The sequence below is a fragment of the Ranitomeya imitator genome, chromosome 3 (assembly GCF_032444005.1).
Source record: "Ranitomeya imitator isolate aRanImi1 chromosome 3, aRanImi1.pri, whole genome shotgun sequence".
In the NCBI taxonomy this organism is placed as follows: Eukaryota; Metazoa; Chordata; class Amphibia; order Anura; family Dendrobatidae; genus Ranitomeya; species Ranitomeya imitator.
In genome coordinates, this window is record NC_091284.1 from 111,173,999 (window position 1) to 111,196,094 (window position 22,096).

Consider the following 22,096-nt stretch of genomic DNA (forward strand, 5'->3'; position numbering starts at 1 on the left):
TGTCTCATACTTACCTCCTGTGCAAACCAACAATGAGGCATATTGAAATTCAACATGTTCAACCCCTCTTTACCCAAATATCTTCTCATATCTAGGAATAGTGTGGCACCTGTACAACCAAAATTGGTAGTTTGAGTAATGTGTATGGGAACCTTAAGATATTAAGCTGACAATGCACATTAGATAAATATCAGGGCTGATAACCAATTTGTTAGTATTAACCAATAACCCAATGAGGGCAGCTCTGCAGACATGGAGTGGAAAACACAGTTGTTGGACTTCAACATGCCTGACCCTTTGCTCCTGGATCATGGCACCTGTGATTTGCTGAAGATCTCGATCAGCATGGACATTTTACCGATAACCCACTGTATTACTGAGGCGCATGCACTGGTTGTCTATTGGCATCTATTTAGAGTACAGTGTGGTATGATCTGTCCTGTACTATTCTTTACCCATACAAGGAGGGGGCAGCACCTTCATCTTTCGGGAACACTATGTCTCCTATAGAAGATCCTACAGAAGCTCATTTCCTAAATATAGAACATGATGTACAGTTTTCAGTATCTCTCTATGACTTGATTTAATAAATTGTTTTATACTTATTTTTCTTCAATCATTATTTTATTTCATTTTGGGTTTACGTTTTGGAACCAATTACTAGTTTTTCAGAACATCGTCTAAAGTTACAATGTTTTCAACTTGGTATTCTAAAAGTCGATCATATTGTGAGTTGACGCACCGCTATATTAAAACGTTGTATGCAACAATTCAAATAATTACTAAGTGATGGCAAATCTTTACCTGACTTTTAGGATCCCAATCGATCCTTAGAGTAAAGGGCCGCTCAATGCTTCCCGACATACCTTATACATGCACCAATAAACACCACCAAGTGCCTTGACTTGACGTTTCCTTTTACCATTGGGCTTAATAAGAACTATAGAGGTCATACATTATCATACCAATCCCTTGAGGCATGAGTAACTGTCAACCCTGCACCCATTGATAGGAGAGAGGTATATTTAAAAGATTAAAGAGAGGGGACAGCCTTGCAATTCTTCTGCAGGGTAAGGACATGATTCGTAGCATCCTGTGCACTAAGAGCAAATCCTTTGGGAGGTGGCGGTGATGATTTCATCATGCTGATGAGGTTGAGCCTCCCTCCCCCTCCAGTTTCTGAGATGAGAGACCCAGCCTGAGCTCACCAGCTTCTGTCACGTTGTTCTGTTTACGCCTTATCCTGTGCCCAGCCTCCTGGCCTGATGCCTTGTTACATAGAGGGAGGCCTGCAGCATATCGCAAAGGAGGATACCCAGTCCCATAGCACAGACACCAAGGACTGAGAATGGGCGGCATATATTCTGCCATGGAATGTTTACATTGGATTTACCCTTACTCCCCTCTGCAGTGAACTTCCAGTGCATCATCCCTGTCCTTGCCTATAGATTATTTTCAGCCCTTATGTAGCCCTAATGAGGTGAATCTGCAGCAAACCCCTCCTAACATCCTCCTTCTCTGCAGGTAAGATGGCTGTGCTCTTTGCATGTAAACAATTCATTCCAGGCTGCCTGACTCATAGGGAAAGTGAGGGGGAAATGTGCTTGGCGTGATCCCACAGTCTATCTAGATAATTAGTGGGGTGGGCATCATATCTTCTCTGACTGAGACAACATCAGTTGGGTTTGGAGAATCTGTCGCACATGTCACGGATTAATTTTCACAGTAGAATAACTTTTAAAAGTTCCCAGTTATAGATCATGTGATGTGTCCATGGTGCTGAAACCAAGTATACAATGTCTTGTGTCTTCTCCATTCTCATCTCTCTCCTTCCATATTTAGTAATTAATACATTAGCATTGACTGTTATTGGCATTTATTTCCTTTATTTCCTAAAATGATGACTATGATAACCTTCACATTGAGGTCATTAGTTGCGACAAGGTTTTCGCAGCCTCAGAACCTATAAACACATTTCTCGGAGACTTTATGAATGTCTTAAAGTCAAATTTACTAATCAATGTCTATAATAAACAATGGAAGAATAATTCTTATTTTGTTATGTTATTATCACACATAGTTGTATGTTTTATAAGGACTTCTGATTATTGACTGAATATCATGTATAAAATATAAAACTTGAATTCTTTGAGGGTTCTAATTTAATTCGTCCCTGGTTCTATCTTATGAGACTGATGCGTCCTTTAAATATAAGAAGAAACTGATCCCTTTCTCACATTGCTTTAGCTAAGAGTCCATTTCCTCACCAGATCCTGCAATCCCAACACATATTTTCAGGGTTGTCAGTTCTGTGACGCACTTTGTAATCAAGCTCTGCGTAAAATTGCAAAGAAGCCAAAAAAACAGGAACAGCATGCAGTGGAAACCACCTACCAAAATCTTGGCACGTTCTACATTCACCTCTCTCTAGTAGCTAATTGGTAATTTTTAGTACATTTATATTTTCTTGGTAAAGAAAGCAACTTAGAATGGAGTTTCTTCCATTATGAAGTATTACATATATCTCATAACCCATTCAGTTATAGACTGGAACAAGATAGGGGTCTACTGTTTTTGATAATATCGGCTGTGGGTTGGGTCAATAAGCCAACATATATAAACTAATGTCAATGGTTGATTTTGGTATACCCTCCATATTATCACTGGCAGCAAGATTACTGAAAGAAGGTCTTACGTGGACTGTCCGACTGTAAAAAAAAACAAAAACCTTTTCTAGAAATTGCCTGTAATTGGGGGATAATGGGAACCCTAACCTAAAACATATTAGATTGCCAGCCAGGCTGCCAAAAATGGTGGTTTCACACTCTTTTCTCTTATGTCAATGAGGACTGCCCTTTTACACCTTATCTTTCACTTAAAGTAAAAAGTCATCACCCTTATTAAGCAACAAATAAAGTAGCATTCTTCTGTAGCGCTATAGCATGAAAACATGAAATATATGACATATGAATTACGTTACTGCACTAGAAAATATGAAAAATTGAGAATACTTAGAGCATAATTGGTCAATTCATGTGTGCCCAGCAGCTGCGATAAGCCGATTCTCATTGCTTAGGAACCTGCCTGATTTGAATCCACTCTTAGGCTAAAGACTACATTTATATGGGAAGGTAGGATCCTGCTATAACTAAAAACGCCTGAGGCTGATGCGTGGCGTGCTCAGTCAGAGAACCTATGTATACAAATATCAAAAGCCTGAAACTTCCAAACAGAAATCCGGTGTGAACAGATTACTAAAAGTTGACATCCCCATATATAACCAACAAATAAAGTAGCACTCTGTATATATATTTCATGTTCACATGCTATAGCGCTACAGAGTGCTACTTTATTTGTTGGTGACATATGGAGATGGCTACTCTTAGTAAGCACTTGTTCACACCTGATTTCTGTTTGGAACTGACAGTCAGTCTTTTGATATTTGTATAAATAGGCTCTCTGAGCACTCCACCCATTAGCCTCAGGTGTTTTTAATTACAGCAAGATCCTACCTTCCCATATAGATGTAGGCTTTAGCCTAAGAGCAGATTCACATTAGGCAGGTTCCCAGCAACGAGCATCACCTTATTGTGGCAGCCAGGTACACATGAATTGGCCAATTTATGCGTTAAGTATTCTCAATTTTTCATATTTTCTAGTGTAAACAGCAAAAGTACAAAAAGAGGATTCAGAGATCCTCCAAAAATTAGAAAAAACAGCAAAACATGGCAGAGGTTCTTACCTGCCTAGGCCTTCAAACAAATGCACTAACAGGATGCAGTGGACCCATGTGGTAAAATAGAAACACAGGTGCAGCATAACCGATGACGCAGCCACTCACCAGCTACCAAACTAATGGAGGGGGCGGCTGCTTGGCACATAGCTGCACATAAAAACTTGCATGTGGCGCTGTTCACACAATGGAGATGCACAGCATCCAGGCAGGCCTAGTAGTGACACCCTTCTATTAGATCAGGCGGGCCTGCCCAGCGCTATCCAAATGCACCCCATGTGCACAGACACCACAGTTTACAAGTAGAAAATGGGCCCAACTGCACCCCGAAAAAAAAAGTGCAAAAAACACATAAAAAAATATTATGTGAGGTATTGGTTTATATTCTGGCCAAAATACGCAAGCTCATAACCCACGTGCAACAGCGTGTGAACAGCGTGTGAACAGCGCCACATGCAAGTTTTTATGTGCAGCTATGTGCCAAGCAGCCGCCCCCTCCATTAGTTTGGTAGCTGGTGAGTGGCTGCGTCATCGGTTATGCTGCACCTGTGTTTCTATTTTACCACATGGGTCCACTGCATCCTGTTAGTGCATTTGTTTGAAGGCCTAGGCAGGTAAGAACCTCTGCCATGTTTTGCTGTTTTTTCTAATTTTTGGAGGATCTCTGAATCCTCTTTTTGTACTTTTGCTGTTTAGAGATAGGACTCATAAGCGTGAGGACCCTTGACGTGGGTTATGAGCTTGCGTATTTTGGCCAGAATATAAACCAATACCTCACATAATATTTTTTTATGTGTTTTTTGCACTTTTTTTTTCGGGGTGCAGTTGGGCCCATTTTCTACTTGTAAACTGTGGTGTCTGTGCACATGGGGTGCATTTGGATAGCGCTGGGCAGGCCCGCCTGATCTAATAGAAGGGTGTCACTACTAGGCCTGCCTGGATGCTGTGCATCTCCATTGTGTGAACAGCGCCACATGCAAGTTTTTATGTGCAGCTATGTGCCAAGCAGCCGCCCCCTCCATTAGTTTGGTAGCTGGTGAGTGGCTGCGTCATCGGTTATGCTGCACCTGTGTTTCTATTTTACCACATGGGTCCACTGCATCCTGTTAGTGCATTTGTTTGAAGGCCTAGGCAGGTAAGAACCTCTGCCATGTTTTGCTGTTTTTTCTATATTTTCTAGTGTAGAAATGCAATTCAAATTTCATATATTTCATGTTTTCATGCTATAGCGCTACAGAGTGCTACTTTATTTGTTGATTAATTATATAGATGGCTACTCTTAGTAAGCACCTATTCACACCTGATTTCTGTTTGGAGGTGACTTTCAGTCTTTTGATATCATCCTTATTAAGGATGTAACATATGGACATTTATCTGAGTAATCATTTTTGTGGAGTTATTTGCACGTTCAGTCCAAACATAGAGGTTATATGATCAAGACACAATGATGGCCACAAATTATGTAAGGAAGGATGACTAGTGGGAATATTGTCACGAAAAAAGTAAATACATAGAATATTCCAAAATGCTCTATAATTTTTCTGGTGTTAATTGTAGATTATGCTGTATGTACGTGACATAATCAGCAAGCAGTCAACATTGCCCTTTTTTCTGCTTGAATGGACAGCTTTGTATTGATTTTTCTCTTGAGCTGGAACGAAATTGAATGTGAGCTAGAGTAGTATCATTAAGTGACTTCCTGAAAGAAGCCATGTCTGCTGCATTTCCAGAAATAGATCTTTGTTCCATATTGTGGAATCAGAATAATGCACAGGAATAAATCGGCGTCCTTACATGAGCATCTGAAAACCACTGCGATCTGCCTAACACTGCAGCAGCTTCACTTTATGGGATCACAGCAGATACAACAAATTCAGGTACTTCAATCAAAGTAGTCTATATATGGCCGAATACCAGAAGATTCTAAAAATAACTGCTACCTTCTTTTGGGAGTCACTTATGGCGGCATCAGATGATACTAAGTTACTCTAGACATCCCGACACTGTAACCAAAAATAAGGGAGAATAATGATACAGAGACATATTGTGTGATACAAAATAAGACTTGTATTTTCTTAAAAGTCCACAATTGGCTTTGCGTTTGTCATCATTCACTTTAATTGCATATATATGGTATATGTATAGTATATATGTATACATATACAGTGGGGCAAAAAAGTATTTAGTCAGTCAGCAATAGTGCAAGTTCCACCACTTAAAAAGATGAGAGGCGTCTGTAATTTACATCATAGGTAGACCTCAACTATGGGAGACAAACTGAGAAAAAAAAATCCAGAAAATCACATTGTCTGTTTTTTTAACATTTTATTTGCATATTATGGTGGAAAATAAGTATTTGGTCAGAAACAAAATTTCATCTCAATACTTTGTAATATATCCTTTGTTGGCAATGACAGAGGTCAAACGTTTTCTGTAAGTCTTCACAAGGTTGCCACACACTGTTGTTGGTATGTTGGCCCATTCCTCCATGCAGATCTCCTCTAGAGCAGTGATGTTTTTGGCTTTTCGCTTGGCAACACGGACTTTCAACTCCCTCCAAAGGTTTTCTATAGGGTTGAGATCTGGAGACTGGCTAGGCCACTCCAGGACCTTGAAATGCTTCTTACGAAGCCACTCCTTCGTTGCCCTGGCGGTGTGCTTTGGATCATTGTCATGTTGAAAGACCCAGCCACGTTTCATCTTCAATGCCCTTGCTGTTGGAAGGAGGTTTGCACTCAAAATCTCACGATACATGGCCCCATTCATTCTTTCATGTACCCAGATCAGTTGTCCTGACCCCTTTGCAGAGAAACAGCCCCAAAGCATGATGTTTCCACCACCATGCTTTACAGTAGGTATGGTGTTTGATGGATGCAACTCAGTATTCTTTTTCCTCCAAACACGACAAGTTGTGTTTCTACCAAACAGTTCTAGTTTGGTTTCATCAGACCATAGGACATTCTCCCAAAACTCCTCTGGATCATCCAAATGCTCTCTAGCAAACTTCAGACGGGCCCGGACATGTACTGGCTTAAGCAGTGGGACACATCTGGCACTGCAGGATCTGAGTCCATGGTGGCGTAGTGTGTTACTTATGGTAGGCCTTGTTACATTGGTCCCAGCTCTCTACAGTTCATTCACTAGGTCCCCCTGCGTGGTTCTGGGGTTTTTGCTCACCGTTCTTGTGATCATTCTGACCCCACGGGGTGGGATTTTGCGTGGAGCCCCAGATCGAGGGAGATTATTAGTGGTCTTGTATGTCTTCCATTTTCTAATTATTGCTCCCACTGTTGATTTTTTCACTCCAAGCTGGTTGGCTATTGCAGATTCAGTCTTCCCAGCCTGGTGCAGGGCTACAATTTTGTTTCTGGTGTCCTTTGACAGCTCTTTGGTCTTCACCATAGTGGAGTTTGGAGTCAGACTGTTTGAGGGAGTGCACAGGTGTCTTTTTATACTGATAACAAGTTTAAACAGGTGCCATTACTACAGGTAATGAGTGGAGGAAAGAGGAGACTCTTAAAGAAGAAGTTACAGGTCTGTGAGAGCCTGAAATCTTGATTGTTTGTTTCTGACCAAATACTTATTTTCCACCATAATATGCAAATAAAATTTAAAAAAAACAGACAATGTGATTTTCTGGATTTTTTTTTTCTCAGTTAGTCTCCCATAGTTGAGGTCTACCTATGGTGTAAATTACAGACGCCTCTCATCTTTTTAAGTGGTGGAACTTGCACTATTGCTGACTGACTAAATACTTTTTTGCCCCACTGTATATATACTGTATATATATACAGATATATATATATATATATATATATATACACATCTCATCCACATGTTGAAGTCGTACTATGGCAGCTTTGATAATTGCATCGCGCAGCTGTTCGTCACGGAGGCTAAATGAGCAACCACCTACTCAACGTGCATAGGCTCACAATGACATCAGCGTAGCTTACCACATTCTTTATTTTTACCTTTACAACATCTGTAGGAAAAGGCATGACAAAATCATACTTTGGAATCCCTTTGAGAAGCTACTTATAAATGCGGTCAAAATGGTCTTCTAGGATGGTGGTCTTCTCATATTAGGACACTAATATAGACAGAAGATAAGGAAATGCAATATAACTACCTACATGGTGCGGTCTCCTCAAAGTGTTAGTCTTTTAGAAAGGTCTCACTGTACATGAAGGTAAAGAAGGTTGTATAAGTAGTAGGCTTTGGATAAACTATAATTCATTATAGGGTTTCGCTGCTACTTTTTTTAATCAACGGCCTATCCGCAGGATTGGCCATCAATATATGATTGGTAGAGGTAAGACACCCAGCACCTCAGCTGATCAGCTGTTGCCGACGCTGGCCAGAAGCTCTCAAATGCTGCCGGAACACAGCAGCTTTGTAGATTCTATAGTGGCTAAGGTCGGATACCTGTGGGAACTGCGGATTCACTATAGTTTAGACGGAGCTGCTATGTTTGAACAGCATCTCAGAAGTTCACTCACCACCCACAGAAACTAATTGTCAGGGTGTAGAGTGTCGCATCCTTACCGATCTAATATTGATGTCCCATACTATGTGGCCAAACCATTTAGCCCATTTTAATGGTTTCTGATTACGAAAAAAAAACTAAAAAATCTAAATAGTATATTTTTGAAAAGCAAAGTTTTGTAGTTCACTTTCTCTATCAATTTCTCATACTTGTTAAAATCTTGGCTCGCTGTCATTTCATAAGTAACTTAATTGTTTACTTTTATAGTGTGAAAATCTGTCCCGTTCATGTGAGGATCAGAGATGTCTTGCAATGAATTTCCACCTTTTATGAAATTCTTAATTCCTGTGTGAGTCCGCCAATGTGGGTGCCATTTTGTGGCAATTAATGGTTTCACTACTGATCTTGTTAATGCAACAATGGATAATACCTCTTTCAGTACCAACCCATGTTTCAGGAGGTCCACTCTGCTTTGGCTGGAGTCCGAATGAAGGACGCTGGCTGGAATCGCTTGGTTACATGGGCGCATATAAAAGATCATTGCTTCTCCACGTATTTCCAGTCTGACAAAACTTTACTCACAGGACACAGAATATATCACACAGATACAGAGGGCAGGCCAGACATACATTACAATAGCCGCAGGTGGCCGGAGCCTGCCGATATTTACTGTGGGAATTACAAAGGTGGGGGGAGGGCAAAAGGGGAATATCTTGTCCCCATCTGCCCGGGGGCGCAGCCTGTGGGCTGATGTATTAGGGACATGCATCTCACATGGAACCTATTATACATACAGTGGGGCAAAAAAGTATTTAGTCAGTCAGCAATAGTGCAAGTTCCACCACTTAAAAAGATGAGAGGCGTCTGTAATTTACACCATAGGTAGACCTCAACTATGGGAGACTAACTGAGAAAAAAAAAATCCAGAAAATCACATTGTCTGTTTTTTTTTAATTTTATTTGCATATTATGGTGGAAAATAAGTATTTGGTCAGAAACAAACAATCAAGATTTCAGGCTCTCACAGACCTGTAACTTCTTCTTTAAGAGTCTCCTCTTTCCTCCACTCATTACCTGTAGTAATGGCACCTGTTTAAACTTGTTATCATTATAAAAAGACACCTGTGCACTCCCTCAAACAGTCTGACTCCAAACTCCACTATGGTGAAGACCAAAGAGCTGTCAAAGGACACCAGAAACAAAATTGTAGCCCTGCACCAGGCTGGGAAGACTGAATCTGCAATAGCCAACCAGCTTGGAGTGAAAAAATCAACAGTGGGAGCAATAATTAGAAAATGGAAGACATACAAGACCACTAATAATCTCCCTCGATCTGGGGCTCCACGCAAAATCCCACCCCGTGGGGTCAGAATGATCACAAGAACGGTGAGCAAAAACCCCAGAACCACGCAGGGGGACCTAGTGAATGAACTGTAGAGAGCTGGGACCAATGTAACAAGGCCTACCATAAGTAACACACTACGCCACCATGGACTCAGATCCTGCAGTGCCAGATGTGTCCCACTGCTTAAGCCAGTACATGTCCGGGCCCGTCTGAAGTTTGCTAGAGAGCATTTGGATGATCCAGAGGAGTTTTGGGAGAATGTCCTATGGTCTGATGAAACCAAACTAGAACTGTTTGGTAGAAACACAACTTGTCGTGTTTGGAGGAAAAAGAATACTGAGTTGCATCCATCAAACACCATACCTACTGTAAAGCATGGTGGTGGAAACATCATGCTTTGGGGCTGTTTCTCTGCAAAGGGGTCAGGACAACTGATCTGGGTACATGAAAGAATGAATGGGGCCATGTATCGTGAGATTTTGAGTGCAAACCTCCTTCCAACAGCAAGGGCATTGAAGATGAAACGTGGCTGGGTCTTTCAACATGACAATGATCCAAAGCACACCGCCAGGGCAACGAAGGAGTGGCTTCGTAAGAAGCATTTCAAGGTCCTGGAGTGGCCTAGCCAGTCTCCAGATCTCAACCCTATAGAAAACCTTTGGAGGGAGTTGAAAGTCCGTGTTGCCAAGCGAAAAGCCAAAAACATCACTGCTCTAGAGGAGATCTGCATGGAGGAATGGGCCAACATACCAACAACAGTGTGTGGCAACCTTGTGAAGACTTACAGAAAACGTTTGACCTCTGTCATTGCCAACAAAGGATATATTACAAAGTATTGAGATGAAATTTTGTTTCTGACCAAATACTTATTTTCCACCATAATATGCAAATAAAATGTTAAAAAAACAGACAATGTGATTTTCTGGATTTTTTTTTCTCAGTTTGTCTACCATAGTTGAGGTCTACCTATGATGTAAATTACAGACGCCTCTCATCTTTTTAAGTGGTGGAACTTGCACTATTGCTGACTGACTAAATACTTTTTTGCCCCACTGTATATGTATACATATATACTATACATATACCATATATATGCAATTAAAGTGAATGATGACAAACGCAAAGCCAATTGTGGACTTTTAAGAAAATACAAGTCTTATTTTGTATCACACAATATGTCTCTGTATCATTATTCTCCCTTATTTTTGGTTACAGTGTCGGGATGTCTAGAGTAACTTAGTATCATCTGATGCCACCATAAGTGACTCCCAAAAGAAGGTAGCAGTTATTTTTAGAATCTTCTGGTATTCGGCCATATATAGACTACTTTGATTGAAGTACCTGAATTTGTTGTATCTGCTGTGATCCCATAAAGTGAAGCTGCTGCAGTGTTAGGCAGATCGCAGTGGTTTTCAGATGCTCATGTAAGGACGCCGATTTATTCCTGTGCATTATTCTGATTCCACAATATGGAACAAAGATCTATTTCTGGAAATGCAGCAGACATGGCTTCTTTCAGGAAGTCACTTAATGATACTACTCTAGCTCACATTCAATTTCGTTCCAGCTCAAGAGAAAAATCAATACAAAGCTGTCCATTCAAGCAGAAAAAAGGGCAATGTTGACTGCTTGCTGATTATGTCACGTACATACAGCATAATCAACAATTAACACCAGAAAAATTATAGAGCATTTTGGAATATTCTATGTATTTACTTTTTTCGTGACAATATTCCCACTAGTCATCCTTCCTTACATAATTTGTGGCCATCATTGTGTCTTGATCATATAACCTCTATGTTTGGACTGAACGTGCAAATAACTCCACAAAAATGATTACTCAGATAAATGTCCATATGTTACATCCTTAATAAGGATGATATCAAAAGACTGAAAGTCACCTCCAAACAGAAATCAGGTGTGAATAGGTGCTTACTAAGAGTAGCCATCTCTATAATTAATCAACAAATAAAGTAGCACTCTGTAGCGCTATAGCATGAAAACATGAAATATATGAAATTTGAATTGCATTTCTACACTAGAAAATATGAAAAATTGAGAATACTTAACGCATAAATTGGCCAATTCATGTGTACCTGGCTGCCACAATAAGGTGATGCTCGTTGCTGGGAACCTGCCTAATGTGAATCTGCTCTTAGGCTAAAGCCTACATCTATATGGGAAGGTAGGATCTTGCTGTAATTAAAAACACCTGAGGCTAATGGGTGGAGTGCTCAGAGAGCCTATTTATACAAATATCAAAAGACTGACTGTCAGCTCCAAACAGAAATCAGGTGTGAACAAGTGCTTACTAAGAGTAGCCATCTCCATATGTCACCAACAAATAAAGTAGCACTCTGTAGCGCTATAGCATGTGAACATGAAATATATATACAGAGTGCTACTTTATTTGTTGGTTATATATGGGGATGTCAACTTTTAGTAATCTGTTCACACCGGATTTCTGTTTGGAAGTTTCAGGCTTTTGATATTTGTATACATAGGTTCTCTGACTGAGCACGCCACGCATCAGCCTCAGGCGTTTTTAGTTATAGCAGGATCCTACCTTCCCATATAAATGTAGTCTTTAGCCTAAGAGTGGATTCAAATCAGGCAGGTTCCTAAGCAATGAGAATCGGCTTATCGCAGCTGCTGGGCACACATGAATGAACACATGACAAGCCAGTACATGTCCGGGCCCGTCTGAAGTTTGCTAGAGAGCATTTGGATGATCCAGAGGAGTTTTGGGAGAATGTCCTATGGTCTGATGAAACCAAACTAGAACTGTTTGGTAGAAACACAACTTGTCGTGTTTGGAGGAAAAAGAATACTGAGTTGCATCCATCAAACACCATACCTACTGTAAAGCATGGTGGTGGAAACATCATGCTTTGGGGCTGTTTCTCTGCAAAGGGGTCAGGACAACTGATCTGGGTACATGAAAGAATGAATGGGGCCATGTATCGTGAGATTTTGAGTGCAAACCTCCTTCCAACAGCAAGGGCATTGAAGATGAAACGTGGCTGGGTCTTTCAACATGACAATGATCCAAAGCACACCGCCAGGGCAACGAAGGAGTGGCTTCGTAAGAAGCATTTCAAGGTCCTGGAGTGGCCTAGCCAGTCTCCAGATCTCAACCCTATAGAAAACCTTTGGAGGGAGTTGAAAGTCCGTGTTGCCAAGCGAAAAGCCAAAAACATCACTGCTCTAGAGGAGATCTGCATGGAGGAATGGGCCAACATACCAACAACAGTGTGTGGCAACCTTGTGAAGACTTACAGAAAACGTTTGACCTCTGTCATTGCCAACAAAGGATATATTACAAAGTATTGAGATGAAATTTTGTTTCTGACCAAATACTTATTTTCCACCATAATATGCAAATAAAATGTTAAAAAAACAGACAATGTGATTTTCTGGATTTTTTTTTCTCAGTTTGTCTACCATAGTTGAGGTCTACCTATGATGTAAATTACAGACGCCTCTCATCTTTTTAAGTGGTGGAACTTGCACTATTGCTGACTGACTAAATACTTTTTTGCCCCACTGTACATATAACTGCACAACATATTCTGGGTGCTGAGTGGTTCCGTAACACGTAACACACATTACCAGTAATTTTAATAATGTGGCGTTGCGCCTACTGTTTGTGTTGGGGAACACTCGCTTGGCAGCAGATTAACGTAGTCAGGCACGGTTTTCTCACAAAAACAGTCTATTTGGTTTATTTATACAACATAAACCACATAACAAAGTCCATTTCATTACATCCATAAACATATCACGACCACCAGTCTGTTCATGCAGCAGATAAACCTCTCTGCCGTATATTACAATCCCCTTGTCCAGGGCTGCCTTCCAGGATCTCTGCTCCTCACCTCCTCAAGCCGTCTCCTTATCAGTCCTGTCTTTTACAACACAGAAGCCGTCCCAGGCTCTACAGGTACATGGTCTCACCAGGTGCTTCCTGGAAGTCTCCACTCACTGGAGCTTCCAACACCGACCATCCAGGTCCACAGTCTCTCCAGCTGCTTCCAGTAGGTCTCCACTCACTGGAGATTCCAACACAGACCGTCCAGGTCCACGGTCTCTCCAGGTGCTTCCAGGAAGTCTCCACTCACAGGAGCTTCCAACACAGACCTGACCTCTTCCAAGACCTACAGTACAGACCATTTAGGTCCAAACACTCTCAACCACGTGATCCACACCCTGGTCACATTATGAAGCTGTAACCAGCCCCACAGGTGGGAGGGTGTGTGGCACGTTCACCCCGCCCAGCTCTTCAAGCTAGCTCAGTAAGCCTCCCTCTCTAAACTATACAAATACTTGTGGGACTACAGGTCCCAGAACAACAATACTGCAGCCTTACCGTGCAGACTTCCTCTGCGACACATACCGGTCTGTTGTGAATTCTGTGGCTGAATTCACTCCTGTGGTCACAAGTGGTACTGCAGCTTCTGGGCTTCCTCCCTCAGGTGTTCTGGTGAGCTCGTTGGCTGCCTTGTTATTTAACGCCACCTGATTCTGTCTTCCTTGCTCCTTGTCAATGTTCCAGTGTTGGATCTGAGCTTCTGGATCTTTCCTGTGGCCTGCTGCTCTGCTTAGATAAGTGCTTCTTTGCTTTTGTTGCTGTTTTTTCTGTCCAGCTTGTCTATTCGTTTTTGCTGTAAGCTCTGAGACGCAAAGGGTGTACCGCCGTGCCGTTAGTTCGGCACGGTGGGCCTTTTTGCCCCCTTTGCGTGGTTTTTTGCTTTAGGGTTTTTTGTAGACTGCAAAGTTCTCTTTGCTATCCTCGCTCTATCTAGAATATCGGGCCTCACTTTGCTGAATCTATTTCATCCCCACGTTTTGTCTTTTCATCTTGCTAACAGTCATTATATGTGGGGGGCTGCCTTTTCCTTTGGGGTATTTCTCTGAGGCAAGTCAGGCTTGTATTTCTATCTTCAGGCTAGTCAGTTCCTCAGGCTGTGCCGAGTTGCATAGGTAGCGTCAGGCGCAATCCACAGCTGCCTTTAGTTGTGTTTAGGATAGGTTCAGGTATTGCGGTCTACAGAGATTCCACGTCTCAGAGCTCGTTCTATTGTTTTTGGGTTATTGTCAGATCACTGTATGTGCTCTGATTACTGGCACACTGTGTTACTGGATTGCCTTCATAACAGTACAAGGAGCCAAACTAATGATTCTCAATAGAGGGAAAAAAGAAGTTCTGAAATCATTTTTTTTTCTCAGCTCTGTGTTCAGTCTTTTTTTTCCCCTAGACATTAGGGTGCTTCAGGACACAGCTGTGGACATGGATATTCAGGCTCTGTGCTCTTCAATGGATAATCTCGTTATAAATGTACAAAAGATTCAAGATACAATTGATCAGAAATCTATGCTAGAACCAAGAATTCCTATTCCTGATTTGTTTTTTGGTGATAGAACTAAGTTTCTGAGCTTCAAAAATAATTGTAAGCTATTTCTGGCCTTGAAACCTCATTCTTCTGGTAATTCAGTTCAACAGGTTTTGATTATTATTTCTTTTTTGCGCGGCGACCCTCAGGACTGGGCATTTTCTCTTGCGCCAGGAGACTCTGCATTGAGTGGTGTCGATGCGTTTTTCCTGGCGCTCGGATTGCTGTACGATGAGCCTAATTCAGTGGATCAGGCTGAGAAAAATTTGCTGGCTTTGTGCCAGGGTCAGGATGATATAGAAGTATATTGTCAGAAATTTAGGAAGTGGTCAGTACTCACTCTGTGTAATGAATCTGCGCTGGCAGCTTTGTTCAGAAAGGGTCTCTCTGAGGCTCTTAAGGATGTCATGGTGGGTTTTCCTATGACTGCTGGTTTGAATGAGTCTATGTCTTTGGCCATTCAGATCGGTCGTCGCTTGTGCGAGCGTAAATCTGTGCACCATCTGGCGGTATTTTCTGAGATTAAACCTGAGCCTATGCAGTGCGATAGGACTATGACCAGAGTTGAACGGCAAAAACACAGACGTCTGAATGGGCTGTGTTTCTACTGTGGTGATTCCACTCATGCTATTTCTGATTGTCCTAAGCGCACTAAGCGGTTCAATAGGTCTGCCGTCATTGGTACTGTACAGTCCAAATTCCTTCTGTCCATTACCTTGATATGCTCTTTGTCATCGTATTCTGTCATGGCATTTGTGGATTCAGGCGCTGCCCTGAATCTGATGGATTTGGATTATGCTAAACGTTGTGGGTTTTTCTTGGAGCCTTTGCGGTGTCCTATTCCGTTGAGAGGAATTGATGCTACACCTTTGGCCAAGAATAAACCTCAGTACTGGGCCCAGCTGACCATGTGCATGGCTCCTGCACATCAGGAAGTTATTCGCTTTCTGGTGCTACATAATCTGCATGATGTGGTCGTGTTGGGGTTGCCATGGCTACAAACCCATAATCCAGTATTGGATTGGAACTCTATGTCGGTATCCAGCTGGGGTTGTCAGGGGGTACATGGTGATGATCCATTTTTGTCTATTTCGTCATCCACTCCTTCTGAGGTCCCAGCGTTCTTGTCTGATTATCAGGATGTATTTGAAGAGCCCAAGTCCGATGCCCTACCTCCGCATAGGGATTGTGATTGTGCTATCAATTTGATTCCTGGTAGTAAATTCCCTAAAGGTCGTTTATTCAATTTATCCGTGCCTGAACACACCGCTATGCGCAGTTATGTGAAGGAATCCCTGGAGAAGGGACATATTCGCCCATCGTCATCACCACTGGGAGCAGGGTTCTTTTTTGTAGCCAAGAAGGATGGTTCGCTGAGACCGTGTATTGATTACCGCCTTCTTAATAAGATCACTGTTAAGTTTCAGTATCCCTTGCCATTGTTATCTGACTTGTTTGCTCGGATTAAGGGGGCTAATTGGTTCACTAAGATAGATCTTCGTGGTGCGTATAATCTGGTGAGAATCAGGCAAGGAGATGAATGGAAAACGGCATTTAATACGCCCGAGGGTCATTTTGAGTATCTGGTGATGCCGTTCGGACTTGCCAATGCTCCATCTGTTTTTCAGTCTTTTATGCATGACATCTTCCGTGAGTATCTGGATAAATTCCTGATTGTTTACTTGGATGACATTTTGATCTTCTCAGATGATTGGGAGTCTCATGTGAAGCAGGTCAGAATGGTTTTCCAGGTCCTGCGTGCTAATTCTTTGTTCGTGAAGGGATCAAAGTGTCTCTTCGGTGTGCAGAAAGTTTCATTTTTGGGGTTCATCTTTTCCCCTTCTACTATCGAGATGGATCCGGTTAAGGCCCAAGCCATCCAGGATTGGACTCAGCCGACATCTCTGAAAAGTCTGCAAAAGTTCCTGGGCTTTGCTTATTTTTATCGTCGCTTCATCTGTAATTTTTCTAGCATTGCCAAACCATTGACCGATTTGACCAAGAAGGGTGCTGATTTGGTTAATTGGTCTTCTGCTGCCGTGGAAGCTTTTCAGGAGTTGAAGCGTCGTTTTTGTTCTGCCCCTGTGTTGTGTCAACCAGATGTTTCTCTTCCGTTCCAGGGCGAGGTTGATGCTTCTGAGATTGGAGCAGGGGCGGTTTTGTCACAGAGAGGTTCTGGTTGCTCAGTGTTGAAACCATGTGCTTTCTTTTCCAGGAAGTTTTCTGCTGCTGAGCGTAATTATGATGTGGGCAACCGAGAGTTGCTGGCCATGAAGTGGGCATTCGAGGAGTGGCGTCATTGGCTTGAAGGAGCTAAGCATCGCGTGGTGGTATTGACTGATTATAAGAACCTTACTTATCTCGAGTCTGCCAAGCGCTTGAATCCTAGACAGGCCCGTTGGTCGTTATTTTTTGCTCGCTTCGATTTTGTGATTTCGTACCTTCCGGGCTCTAAAAATGTGAAGGCGGATGCTCTGTCTAGGAGTTTTGTGCCCGACTCTCCGGGTTTATCTGAGCCGGCGAGTATCCTCAAGGAACGAGTCATTGTGTCTGCCATCTCCCCTGATTTGCGGCGAGTGTTGCAAAAATTTCAGGCTAATAAACCTGATCGTTGTCCGGCCGAGAAACTGTTCGTCCCTGATAGGTGGACTAGTAAAGTTATCTCTGAACTTCATTGTTCGGTGTTGGCTGGTCATCCAGGAATCTTTGGTACCAGAGAGTTAGTGGCTAGATCCTTCTGGTGGCCATCTCTGTCACGGGATGTACGTACTTTTGTGCAGTCCTGTGGGATTTGTGCTAGGGCTAAGCCCTGCTGTTCACGTGCCAGTGGGTTGCTTTTGCCCTTGCCGGTCCCGAAGAGGCCTTGGACACATATTTCGATGGATTTCATTTCTGACCTTCCCGTTTCTCAAAAGATGTCAGTCATTTGGGTGGTCTGTGATCGCTTTTCTAAAATGGTCCATCTGGTGCCCTTGGTTAAATTGCCTTCCTCCTCTGATTTGGTGCCTTTGTTCTTCCAGCATGTGGTTCGTTTGCATGGCATTCCTGAGAATATTGTTTCTGACAGAGGTTCCCAGTTTGTTTCAAGGTTCTGGCGAGCCTTTTGTGGTAGGATGGGCATTGACCTATCTTTTTCCTCGGCTTTCCATCCTCAGACTAATGGCCAGACCGAACGAACCAATCAGACCTTGGAAACATATCTGAGATGTTTTGTTTCTGCAGACCAGGATGATTGGGTGTCCTTTTTGCCGTTGGCTGAGTTCGCCCTTAATAATCGGGCCAGCTCGGCTACCTTGGTCTCTCCATTTTTCTGCAATTCTGGGTTCCATCCTCGTTTCTCTTCAGGACAGGTTGAGTCTTCGGACTGTCCTGGTGTGGATTCAGTGGTGGACAGGTTGCAGCAGATCTGGACTCAGGTAGTGGACAATTTGACCTTGTCCCAGGAGAAGGCTCAACTTTTCGCTAATCGCAGACGCCGTGTGGGTCCCCGACTTCGTGTTGGGGATCTGGTTTGGTTATCTTCTCGTCATATTCCTATGAAGGTTTCCTCTCCTAAATTTAAACCTCGTTTTATTGGTCCGTATAGGATTTCTGAGATTCGCAATCCTGTGTCCTTTCGTCTGACCCTCCCGGACTCCTTTTCCATACATAATGTATTCCATAGGTCGTTGTTGCGGAGATACGTGGCACCTATGGTTCCATCTGTTGAGCCTCCTGCCCCTGTTTTGGTGGAGGGGGAATTGGAGTATATTGTGGAGAAAATTTTGGATTCTCGTGTCTCTAGACGGAAACTCCAGTATCTGGTTAAATGGAAGGGTTATGCTCAGGAAGATAATTCCTGGGTTTTTGCCTCTGATGTCCATGCTCCAGATCTTGTTCGTGCCTTTCATGTGGCTCATCCTGGTCGGCCTGGGGGCTCTGGTGAGGGTTCGGTGACCCCTCCTCAAGGGGGGGGTACTGTTGTGAATTCTGTGGCTGAATTCACTCCTGTGGGCACAAGTGGTACTGCAGCTTCTGGGCTTCCTCCCTCAGGTGTTCTGGTGAGCTCGTTGGCTGCCTTGTTATTTAACTCCACCTGATTCTGTCTTCCTTGCTCCTTGTCAATGTTCCAGTGTTAGATCTGAGCTTCTGGATCTTTCCTGTGGCCTGCTGCTCTGCTTAGATAAGTGCTTCTTTGCTTTTGTTGCTGTTTTTTCTGTCCAGCTTGTCTATTCGTTTTTGCTGGAAGCTCTGAGACGCAAAGGGTGTACCGCCGTGCCGTTAGTTCGGCACGGTGGGTCTTTTTGCCCCCTTTGCGTGGTTTTTTGCTTTAGGGTTTTTTGTAGACTGCAAAGTTCTCTTTGCTATCCTCGCTCTATCTAGAATATCGGGCCTCACTTTGCTGAATCTATTTCATCCCTACGTTTTGTCTTTTCATCTTGCTAACAGTCATTATATGTGGGGTGCTGCCTTTTCCTTTGGGGTATTTCTCTGAGGCAAGTCAGGCTTGTATCTCTATCTTCAGGCTAGTCAGTTCCTCAGGCTGTGCCGAGTTGCATAGGTAGTGTCAGGCGCAATCCACAGCTGCCTGTAGTTGTGTTTAGGATAGGTTCAGGTATTGCAGTCTACAGAGATTCCACGTCTCAGAGCTCGTTCTATTGTTTTTGGGTTATTGTCAGATCACTGTATGTGCTCTGATTACTGGCACACTGTGTTACTGGATTGCCTTCATAACACCGGTCATTTACAATCCTGCCGGACTTTGTATCATCACCAGTTATACCCACCAGTGCCATGCATTCTTATGGCCTCAATACACCTCCATGCATATTCTGAAAAGACCATGCAGCGCTTCCTACCTGTAACAGAAGTCACTGCATCACAATATAAATTAGGATAACATCACATCGTAATAGGTTACACGTAGGTTTTCTCTTCCAACTTTTCAAGGGTCACTGTTAATAGTATCTATTAAGAACTTGAGTTCTAAAATGTGTCTATAGACCTAAGATAACTCTCTCTCTCTCGTTTAGTCAAGAGCTATCCATCCATACAGATGATTGCATAGTTTGGGTGATCTGGCGCCAGCTTATCTGTCTCCAGAACAAAAAAGATTGGGCAAAAAAGTTCAAACCACCCAAATAATATATTCCCTGAGAGTTAGGAGCCTCGGGAGGGTTTGTACTACTTTAATATACTGTGTATGTGGGCCTTTAAACTACATACATGAGAGCAGAAATGCTCATGGTTAAAAATCTTTTTCCATCTTCACAACCTTTTGTTTTTATTCTCCCATTTCCAATGAGCGAATGAATTCTAAACAAATTGATTTCACTACAAATTTCTAAAAAAAATTGTATCTTAATCAATTTACTCAAAACCAGCAAAATGGTGGCCATTTGGCCATCATTTTGCTGAGTTCTAAAGGCTGATAAGGTTAAAAAATATGTTCTGTACTCCATTTTCTTTGGACCTCTCCAAACCTTTTTGGCTGCTACCACTACCTGCCTAGCCCACAGATTGACTGCTCTTTTGTGTAATCCACCCTTAAGTTCTTCCAGTTGATCCCACCACTGGCTAGACCCCATGAGGTCATAAGGGAATAATGTATTTCAATGTCAATGAGGAGATGAGCGTATAAGAGTTTATTAGTGTTTAACTAGTTTCAGGCAATTTAAAAATGCACCAAAATAATTTGATGTGATTTGGACCTTTCTCTGTTCCTCTTCCACTGATTTGAACAAATCTGCTGAATTGAGTTTTGGGAGATTTGTTAAACTCTACTTTTAATTTATCTTAAATGGTCCAATAAATCTTTATTCAAAATTACTTATTGTTTTTTTACACCACCGATGCAGATCTATGTGGTCTTCCATAGCAACAATCAAAAATCAGTGTTCCTTGATTGTGTTGATATATGACTTATTATTTGCCTGATAGAGCTGAAACTTGAATTTGTAGATTGCACAGTGACCTATGTTCACAGACAAGTTCTAGAAGCATTAGGTTGCCCATGCAGTGATGTGCATAAGGGAATCATGCCTGTTTTTTTGTATAAATCATTTTTATTGGTCACAGCAATAAAAAAAAACAAAGGCAAACGTTACAAACTGGTAAATCTGTGCAATGATAGGCAGTAATTTTAAGTCGAACAAGAGGAGCATAGTTACAGCATTTATGTCTTATGATTTAACTTTTCTGATCAGCAATGCTCCTGGCTATCCCGAAATCATGAGCTGATAACAATAAAAAACAGCCGGGATAGATGGTACCAATTGTTAGATTTCTTTGTGGATATTCAAAATACAATATGTATAATCGAACTAGTTATGAGGAGGACAAACATAGAAAGTAAGGAAGGGGAAAGAAAAGAGGGTGGGAAGAAGAAAAGAAGGATGGATGAGGGTGTGGGGAATTCAGGGAAGGAGTGTGGCTGCCCACGCATCCCAGCGGACAGGACGCACGCCGAGGAACGGCCTGGAAGCATACGAGAATAGGCTATAAAGTGCGTCGGGTTCTGGAAACCCAGAGATCCAGTTCAGGAGTTTCCCTAAAAGCGATCCAGGTGGCCCATATGTTGTAGGTTTTTTCTACGTTACCTGGTGACTGATTTATCAACTGCTCCATTCTATAGATGTCATTAAGTTCTGCCACAAAATCTGTACGGGAAGGAAATTTTTCTTGTTTCCAAAACCTAGGGATCAGATTTCTGACTGCAGTAAGAAAGTGTCTGAGGATACCCCTCTTGAACCTAGATATTGACAAGTCGCATAGAGACAGCAAAGCTAGACCTGCTGAAGGTTGGATCTGTGTGATAGACAGCTTATTATGAAGTTTAAAGACGGCCAGCCACAAATCCCTTATGGGGGGGCAGTCCCACCAGATATGCATGTAAGAGCCTATCTCCTTTAGACATCTCCAGCAGGTGTCAGGGGTCGTGGGGAACACCGCATGCACCATGGAGGGGCATCTATACCATCTTGCTAGAATCCTATAGCTCCTCTCCTGTGATACTGCGCATAATGACGATCTGGAAGAAAAGAGAAGAATTTTTTCCCTATCTTCAGATGACAAGGGTCTTCCTAGGTCGCCCTCCCATTTTGAGAAAAACAATGGCCAACCCTGCAGCGGAGCCCTTCCCTCTTGGAAGATTTTAT

General features: G+C 42.4%; 1 protein-coding gene across 1 annotated transcript in view; it reads left to right on the plus strand.

Moving 5' to 3' along the window:
• Positions 1–1,181: 1,181 nt before the first annotated feature.
• CCDC92B (coiled-coil domain containing 92B) overlaps positions 1,182–22,096 on the plus strand; it is a 121,240-nt gene continuing 100,325 nt past the window's right edge. The window contains exon 1 of the mRNA XM_069761276.1: positions 1,182–1,524. The gene's annotated coding sequence lies outside the window, so the exon portion shown is untranslated. The remainder of the gene's footprint in view (positions 1,525–22,096) is intronic.